Raw genomic sequence first — 8,168 nt, 5'->3', positions numbered from 1 at the left:
GCTGGATAGCTCTCCTATACATCCTGAGTGGGTGGGTTATCTCGACGAAGGTGGCGAAGGTGAACAGAAGACAGAGGCCTCGATGCTTTCTCATGCACGTCCTATGCCGGACACCCCTCAAAGATCGCTCTCTGAGGAGTGACAACTGCTAGGAATCATCGTGCCTTTTTATTGAGAATGTGTTACATACAGGTAAATGGGAGAGGGGCTAGTGTTTCAATTAACAGCTTATAAAGTTTTTATCAATAAAGAACATAGATTCTATTCAGGGCCGGATTAAGGGTGGGTCTAGTGCAATTCCTATTCAGGGGTGGATTAAAGGTGGGTCTAGTGCAGTTCCTATTCAGGGGTGGATTAAAGGTGGGTCTAGTGCAGTTCCTCAATTGTAGGTGGGTCTCCATGGAACGCAGTTTCGGGAAAGCGGTTCCAGAAAGCAGAGGTGATCATCAGTTGATGCGGCGTAGCAGCCATCTTGTGATTACTGGGAATGGTGCTGAGAAAAGAAAATCTCAAGAAAAGATATTAGTTCTTATGCATCTTAATAAAGAATGATACTTATACAGTTTTGTAGGGATCTATAACTTAATTTGAGGAATCCTAATATCTTTATCTATTTCACTTGGAGAGGGTGGAGGTGTCCTGGGCCAGTTTTGGCCTAATCCTATTTTGGGTAAAGAAAGGATTAAGTTTACCTTAAATGTATTTTGAAGGGCCTTCCAAAGGTTAAGATTACTTCTGCCTAGAAAGAACTTCAGCCCACCCTCTATTGTGACCATGGAGATAAAGCATTGTAATTAATAATAAGTGATCTGAGCAAAGGGGAGCGGGTTGGGGGACTTGCTGGAAGATTTTATCATACACTCAGGATGTATAGGAGAGCTATGCAATTCTTTTATAATAGTAAATTGGGGAGTCAGAGGGGGGTCGCTTCCCAGTGAGGCTGCCAGTTTCTGGAGCAAATAGCAAACAGCCTTGCTGACATGCTAAGTGACCCAAGCTTTGTTCCAAGGTCGGGGGTTGCACAACAGTGGCCTTGCCAACGTGTTGATCCAATCGGAAGCAGAGCTCAAAGGTCGGGGGGCTCAGACAGATCCTGGGGCCTCACTGGGTCGGACTCCTCCATGCATGCCTCATTAATTACTCATTTGAGCTGGCTGACACATACTTTAGAAACTAGTGGCTCTGTAGAAACATCTGTAGTGCTTGGGAAACATCCTAATCCTAGCTAGGTCATTTGAGGCCTGCTCTATATAATGTTTATGGCTTACTCCTTATCCTCTTAGAAGTAAACCCAGACAGTTCATCTGTGTTCACTGCACTTCTGCTTCTATTTCTCTTCCTTTCTCTAACTTTCTTCCTTATAGGACCAAGCCCCAGGGTGAACACTGACAGTATTACCATCCAGAGAGATGTTACTCTTAAGCTTTCTGGCAGATGCTGACAGATTGGTGCCCAAACCTGGGGTTCATACCCAAGATGCCCGGACCTCACAATTCGTGGGCTTCTCATAATTCTGATATGCTTATTATTTGGGTGAGTGAGTGAGAGTGTTTGTGGCTCCATGGCTTTGTTGCTACAGAGTCTGATTGAGTCCTAACTTGTGGTTCTGTGGAGATCTCATATAGTCATACGATAAAATCAGATGTTGGGGGTCCCGTACCCTCCCTGCACATCTGATCCAGCAGTGGATAGCCTATCGCCAGAGCCAAGTGACTCCTCAAAGTCCCTCTGGGGATGCAGCCAGACAGATGCCCAATTGTGTCTCTCCTTGGAGAGATCTCCCTTTGTCTGTCTCTGCCTGAGTCCTTAGCACAGTGAAGCTAATACAACAAATTCAGCAGCACATCACAGCAATAAGTAAATGACTGGACGGCCTCTCTGTCCTCAGAGGCTTGGCTCCAAATTTCTGTGCACTATCACTACTTTTGCTTTTACTCCAACTGAACTTGAAATTCTTAAGAAAATTCTTAAAAGAAAGGAGACATGCTCCCTCTGCTTGGAGTGACAAGGAAATGATTTGAGGTTAGAATACTCTTCACCCCCACAAGGCCGTGGAAGTTCTCAGCCATTGTTTTTTACATGAACTCCATTTTACTGCTAGAGAAGTTCACCAGACAGGTTATCACTGAGAAGACGTTGCCATAGAACTTGTGAGGCATTTTGTACTCATTTTACATCAATTGCCCTTTAGCTGCCAGCTCTCTCCTTAATTATCTGATATAAGACCTTCTTCTTGCTTTTGATTTATACACGGAATAGAAGGCAGAGCTTTTAAGAAAGTCATATGTAGTTTCCAGCCTGTTCCCAAAAAGGGAGTTTGGGCACTGTTTGAAATAACTTTAAGGTAGCTTTGTTGGTGTTTGATCCCAAAAGTAAAGAAGGAAGTAATTTCTTTTCTGAAGTGGAGGAAAAGTAAATGGCTAGTATAAAGAATGCTGCATATGGAGACCCACTCTCAAGATAGGGCTACAGACACACCATGTATCTCTATGGAGATCCCGGGATCTCAATATGGAGAATCGGCTTTCTCCCACATAGAAACGAGCTCTTTTAAGTGAAGAGAAGAGGATAGAGAAAGATAGCAAGTGAACAATAGAGAGGCAGGACGTTAGTGAGAAACAGATAGGGCTTATTAACTGTTGATGATGACATGTATAGTATTCTCAACTAGATTGGTCTGAGAAGTATTTCATGATAGGCAAAGTATTTTTACAAGCAAAATGAGAAATAGCAATTGACTGTTTTAAAAAATAATTAGAATAATAAAAATAATGATTAGGGAAAACATAGAAAAGATATTGAATGTTGAAGTGGGGAGATTAATGTCTCTGTACTGACGGACATGCATGGCATTCCCTTTTGAAAAAACAATGTAATACACTGTAAAGTTATATGTAATCCAATGTAATATAAAGAAGATTATGATGATGATAATAAAAAAAAGAAATGAGCTCTTTTTTTTTGTGAGCATGAGCAGAATATTATATTTCCTCAAAAACCATATCTCAAATGTTACAAAAAATTTATTTATCCTGCCCTTGGTATCCCGAAAATAGCTCTCTTAAATTGAAGAGTAGGACAAAATCAGTGTCTGTCTCCATGCAGAGCCTTGCACTCTGTGGAGGTCCTGCTTGGCATCTTTGTTGTGATGCTATATGTTTGGAACTCCTCCCACACCTAGTTCAGAAAGAAAATTGTCCCAAGAAAAAGAACCAATTCCTGGTCCCTTCACTCCTCCTTGTCCTCCATCTCCTTCTCCTCTTTTGCCTGTGCCTCTTGAGCCCTCTATTGACTCTTTTGAGGCACCTCCTCCTTCTACATTGTTTCCAGCCATTGACAATATGAGATCTAAAGAATGTATGGATTGCATAGAAAGGATTGCAGGATCGCATAGAAAGTGCTCTCCAAGATGGAGGTGCATCAATATTAGCCATTTTCCCAATAGTAAGATCTGGACAAGGGAGAATAAAATATGAATCCTTGCCATACTCTTTTTATGAAGAATTAAAAAGAGCCACCAGTGAATATGGAACCAGCAGTCAACATGTGTTAGGTATAATGAAAAATGTAGCCACTTCATATAATATGATCCCAAATGATTGGAAAGGGCTAGTGAAATGGTAACATCTTCTGCCCAATATACTGTATGGAAATAGGAATATGATGACAGTTGTTGCTGTAAAGCAGTGGGGAATAGAATGAATATCCCTGAAATTACCTTTGACATGCTTGTAGGGACTGATGATTATAATACCCATGAGAGATAGCTCCAGTTTCCCCTTGAAAGCTTCTCTCAAATAGCAGATCTCACACTGTAAGTATGGAAAAGATCTCTGACTCTTCTGCAGGAAATTTATCATTCACAAAAATTAGACAGGGTGCTCAAGAAAATTATGATACCTTTATGGATCAACTTCAAAAAGCATTACAAATACAAATGGAAAACTAAGAAATTTCTGATATTCTATTTAAAAAACTGGCCTATGAAAACACTAATGCAGACGGTCAGATAGTATTAAAGGGAATTTGTAACAAGCCTTTCACCACTCTGGCTGAAATGATCCAAGCTTGCCAAATAGTGGGTACTGAGAGCCATAAGGAAGGGGTATACTGGCTGCTGTCTTGTGGCCCAATAACATAAAATGTTTCAACTGTGGAAAAGAGGGACATCTTCAAAGGGCATGGGGAAAAATAAAAAAGACCTTCTCAAAATGCAAAAACTGCCAGAAGGGATTTCATTGGACCAATTGATGTCATTCCAAAACATACACTTTGGGAAACCCTTTACCAGGCCCTCCTCCAGCCCAGGGCCAAAGGAGGCAATGCCTTCAGTCCAACCAGAACAACTCTTAGCTCCTAATTTGGACATTGTCAATCCAACTGTGTATGAGGCCCATCATGCCACCTCAGGTAGTGCAGGAATTGATTTGATTGACCAAAAAGATGTATACCTGAAATTATCTGGAGAAGTCTCTAATAAATAACCAATTAACTGGACCTTTGAAGGATGGGCATATGGGACCATGGTAACCCACGGTCCCATATATTTAAAAAGGTACTGGGACCAGCAGTTAGCGTAATGGCTATGCCGCTGGACGCCCACGTAGTCGACTTGCAGTTCGCATCCCAGAGCCGGTGGCTTAAAACTCACACCGGGCGTGTGTGCATGTGTGCCCAAGATCCTGAGAGGAGAATGGAGGAGAAGGGATTGTGGCATGGCCATCCTCCCTGGGGGGTGATTTCTGGCTTTCTGTCTCTCTGTTTCTCTCTGTCTGGTGAGTGCACATGCCCTATAACAAAAACCTCTTTAAAAAAAAAAAAAAGGTACACTTTGTTGTTCTTAGGGTTATAGACTCTGACTTTACAGGAATTATAAAAATTCAAGTATGGTCCTTTCTTCCTCAAGAAATAAAAAAGGAGGACTCCGTTGCTCAATTAATCCTCCTACCTTATATAATGGTTACCCCTAGGCAATGTTAAAGGAATGACAAGGGTTTTGGATCCGCTATATACTTTTAGTTAATAATCAGAAGGTAACAGGTCTGTTAGACATGGATGTCAATGCTACAGTTTTTCTGGTGTCTGGATGACCTGAAGCTTGGCCTAAGGATCCTACCCAGTATGAATGGGGCATAAGGGGATCATTGACCTCCTATCAGAGTCAAATGGTATTAAACTGGTCTAAGCCAGACTCTTCTCATGAAATTACAGCTAAAATACAATCTTACCTAGTATAAATACCTTTTATTATCTGGGAAAGAGACATCTTGCCAGAGCTAAAAATGACCATACAATCCCCTTTATTGTAATGGCCTCAGTAGCAACTGCCCTGCCAATTACATGGAAAACTCAAGACACCATTTGGATAGACAATGGCCATTACAAAAACAAAACAAAAACAAAAACAAAAACTTCTCACTGCTGAAGCCTTGGTAGACGAACAACTCAGGGCAGGTCATTTAAAAGAAACTACAACTCCTTATAATATCCTCATACTTGTCATAATAAAAAGGCTGGTAAATGGAAACTTTTCCAAGACTTGAGAGTCGTTAATCAATTCATGGTTCTCATGGTTCTCCTTACAATGTGATCTACTTAATCCAAACCTAATTCTACTTAACTATAAGGTCTTTATTATAGACCCTAAGGATTGTTTTTTTACTATCCCTCTTTCACCAGCGGACAGGATGAAATTTGCCTTTACACTTCCAACAGTAAATAATTTCGCTCCTGCCTGCAGATTTCATTGGGTAGTCTAGCCCCAAGGAATGATAAACAGTCGTACCCTATGTCAATATTTTGTAGCTCAGGCTTTAAAACCTTACCGTGACTTACACTCTTCTCATTCAGTGTATCATTATATAGAAAACATTCTGCTAGCTTACCCTGATTTAGATACCCTCACTTGAGAGAATTACAGTCCATCCTTCAAGGCATTGGGCTACAAGTAGCTCCTGAAAAAATTCAAGTTAACTATCAAATATAATACCTTGGTCACAAGTTCACCCAGGCCTACTCTGTGCCTCAAGTTCCTCTTATAATTTTACCATCCTCTATGACTATGCTACAACTGCAGCAATTTTTAGGACATCTTAATTCACTTCCACCCTATTTTCCTTTACATACTGATCTACTTGCTCCATTTTTCTTGTTTATTAAAACTTTTACTGACCCTAATTGATCTGTTTCAATTACTCCTGATGTGATCACAGGATTAGAAGAAATCAATTTACTTTTAAAACAATAGTTCATTAACTAATTCCCACAGTTAAATAACGCCTTACAATTGGTTATTCTTCATGCTCACAACTATTATTTTGCAGCCACCATAGTCATTCATTGCACATCTGTTCATACTCTTGAATGGCTCCACTCACCTCATTTTTCAGGAAAAAAATATCTCTACAATTGACAATAATCTATCCAATCTAATATTTAAGGGCATAAACCATGCATTATAGCACTATCAAGACAGGACATTCTTAATAGTTGGTTACTCTGCTCATTAGACAATCACCAGAGGCTTTTTGAACTTCCAGAAACTTATCAAGCAGGGCTCGCCTCTTGGAAACATTTAGCTATGGCATTCCTAAGGATTCCTGTTTTCAATTCTTAAAAGATGTGTTCTTGGTAATTGAACTTCATCTAATCTCCACCCTTTCTGAGTTTCCAATAGATGGGATAACTTTGTTTATTGATGGTAATAAAAATCGAGGAGTCATTGCCTTTAAGAATAATCATGAGTGGCAACATCTGTTCACTACTCCTCATCAACCAGGTCAAAGAAACAAGATGGCTGCCATTTGTCTAGCATTCAGATTATTTCCCACTCAACCTATTAATATTATTGACTGTCAATATGCAGCTTTGACAGCCACTCAAATTAGAAATGCCATTCTTTCCTCACATATAGATAAAAATTTGTTAAGTCTTTTCCTGACTTTACAAACCTTAATTTCTCTAAGATGCCATCCCCTTTTCATTGCTCATATCCGTAGCCATACAAAAATCCCTGGCATTCTCTCTGAAGGGAATGTTCAAGCAGATTCAGTTTTAAGCAATGATATGTGCTCTCTTTTTTATGATCTCATAACTTCTCATCAGTTTTACCATTGAAATGCCAAAACATTATCCTGTCAATTTCAATTGATTATGGCTCAAGTCAAAGATATCGTAAATTCATGTAATCATTGCCATCAGCACATCCCCTTTTTGGAATCTGTAAATCCCAGGGGATCCCTAGCCAACGATCTTTGGCAAATGAATGTTACGCATTTTCCTTCGTTGGCTTCCCATCAATATTTGCATGTTGTTGTTGATACTTTTCCCCGATTTGTCTGGTTATCACTGATACAAATGAAAATTCCTCAGCTGCTATTTGACATGTCCTATCTGCCATCTCCATCATGAGTAGACCCAAATCTATCAAAACTGATAATGAACCTGCCTATACTTCTAAAAACTTTCAAGATTTTTGTCTCCAGGGGAATATAAAACACATTACTGTTATCCCTTATAATGCTACAGAACAGGCCATTGTTGAACATATGGATCAAAGAGTAAAAAGAACTCTCTCTTCCTTATTAAAACAAAAAGAGGGGGAATTAGGGCCCCCCACTAGTCATGCTGCAAAGTCATTACCACTAACAATGTATAAATTAAATCATTTAAGTTTAACTTTCGATTCAAAATTACCAATGGAGCATGGAATGGCAACATATGACATCTTCACAGAAGCTCCCCTCCACTGAGGATTTTTATAAAACACTGCCCCATCCTACATGGCATGAACCAGTTCCCTTAATCATCTAGTGTTTGCTTCTGTGCTTACTCCCACAGGCCTAGTTTGGATTCTTCCCTGGTGTGTGCGACCTGCACATCATGAGTTGGCACCAGACGCTAAAGGACCTGATCCCAAACTTACAGCTGAAGATTCAGAATCAACAATACAAGAAGAACAAGAAATTGAAGAGATCATCTGAGGCCAACATCAGCACTTGGGGAGACATCAAGGCCTTGTCCAACGACACACGACAGATGCTGACTGAGATGAACAAGGAGCCAACCCCTAAAAATCTGTTTCTTGCTATGTGTGCAAAACTTACAGAACTCTATGATATGCTATTGTACATTGATTTATCTGTGCATGTTTGTTCCACTTTCTAACA

General features: G+C 40.0%; 1 long non-coding RNA gene across 1 annotated transcript in view; it reads right to left on the bottom strand.

The window, feature by feature from the left end:
* Positions 1–472: 472 nt before the first annotated feature.
* LOC102469334 (uncharacterized) overlaps positions 473–8,168 on the bottom strand; it is a 79,973-nt gene continuing 72,277 nt past the window's right edge. Inside the window, exon 3 of the long non-coding RNA XR_335530.1 lies at positions 473–508. This is a non-coding gene — a long non-coding RNA (uncharacterized LOC102469334). The remainder of the gene's footprint in view (positions 509–8,168) is intronic.

This window comes from Tupaia chinensis, unplaced genomic scaffold (genome assembly GCF_000334495.1).
Source record: "Tupaia chinensis unplaced genomic scaffold, TupChi_1.0 Scaffold000434_1, whole genome shotgun sequence".
Classification (NCBI taxonomy): domain Eukaryota; kingdom Metazoa; phylum Chordata; class Mammalia; order Scandentia; family Tupaiidae; genus Tupaia; species Tupaia belangeri.
The sequence above is the reverse complement of the archived record's forward strand: the minus strand, read 5'-3'. Positions and strand labels throughout refer to the sequence as shown.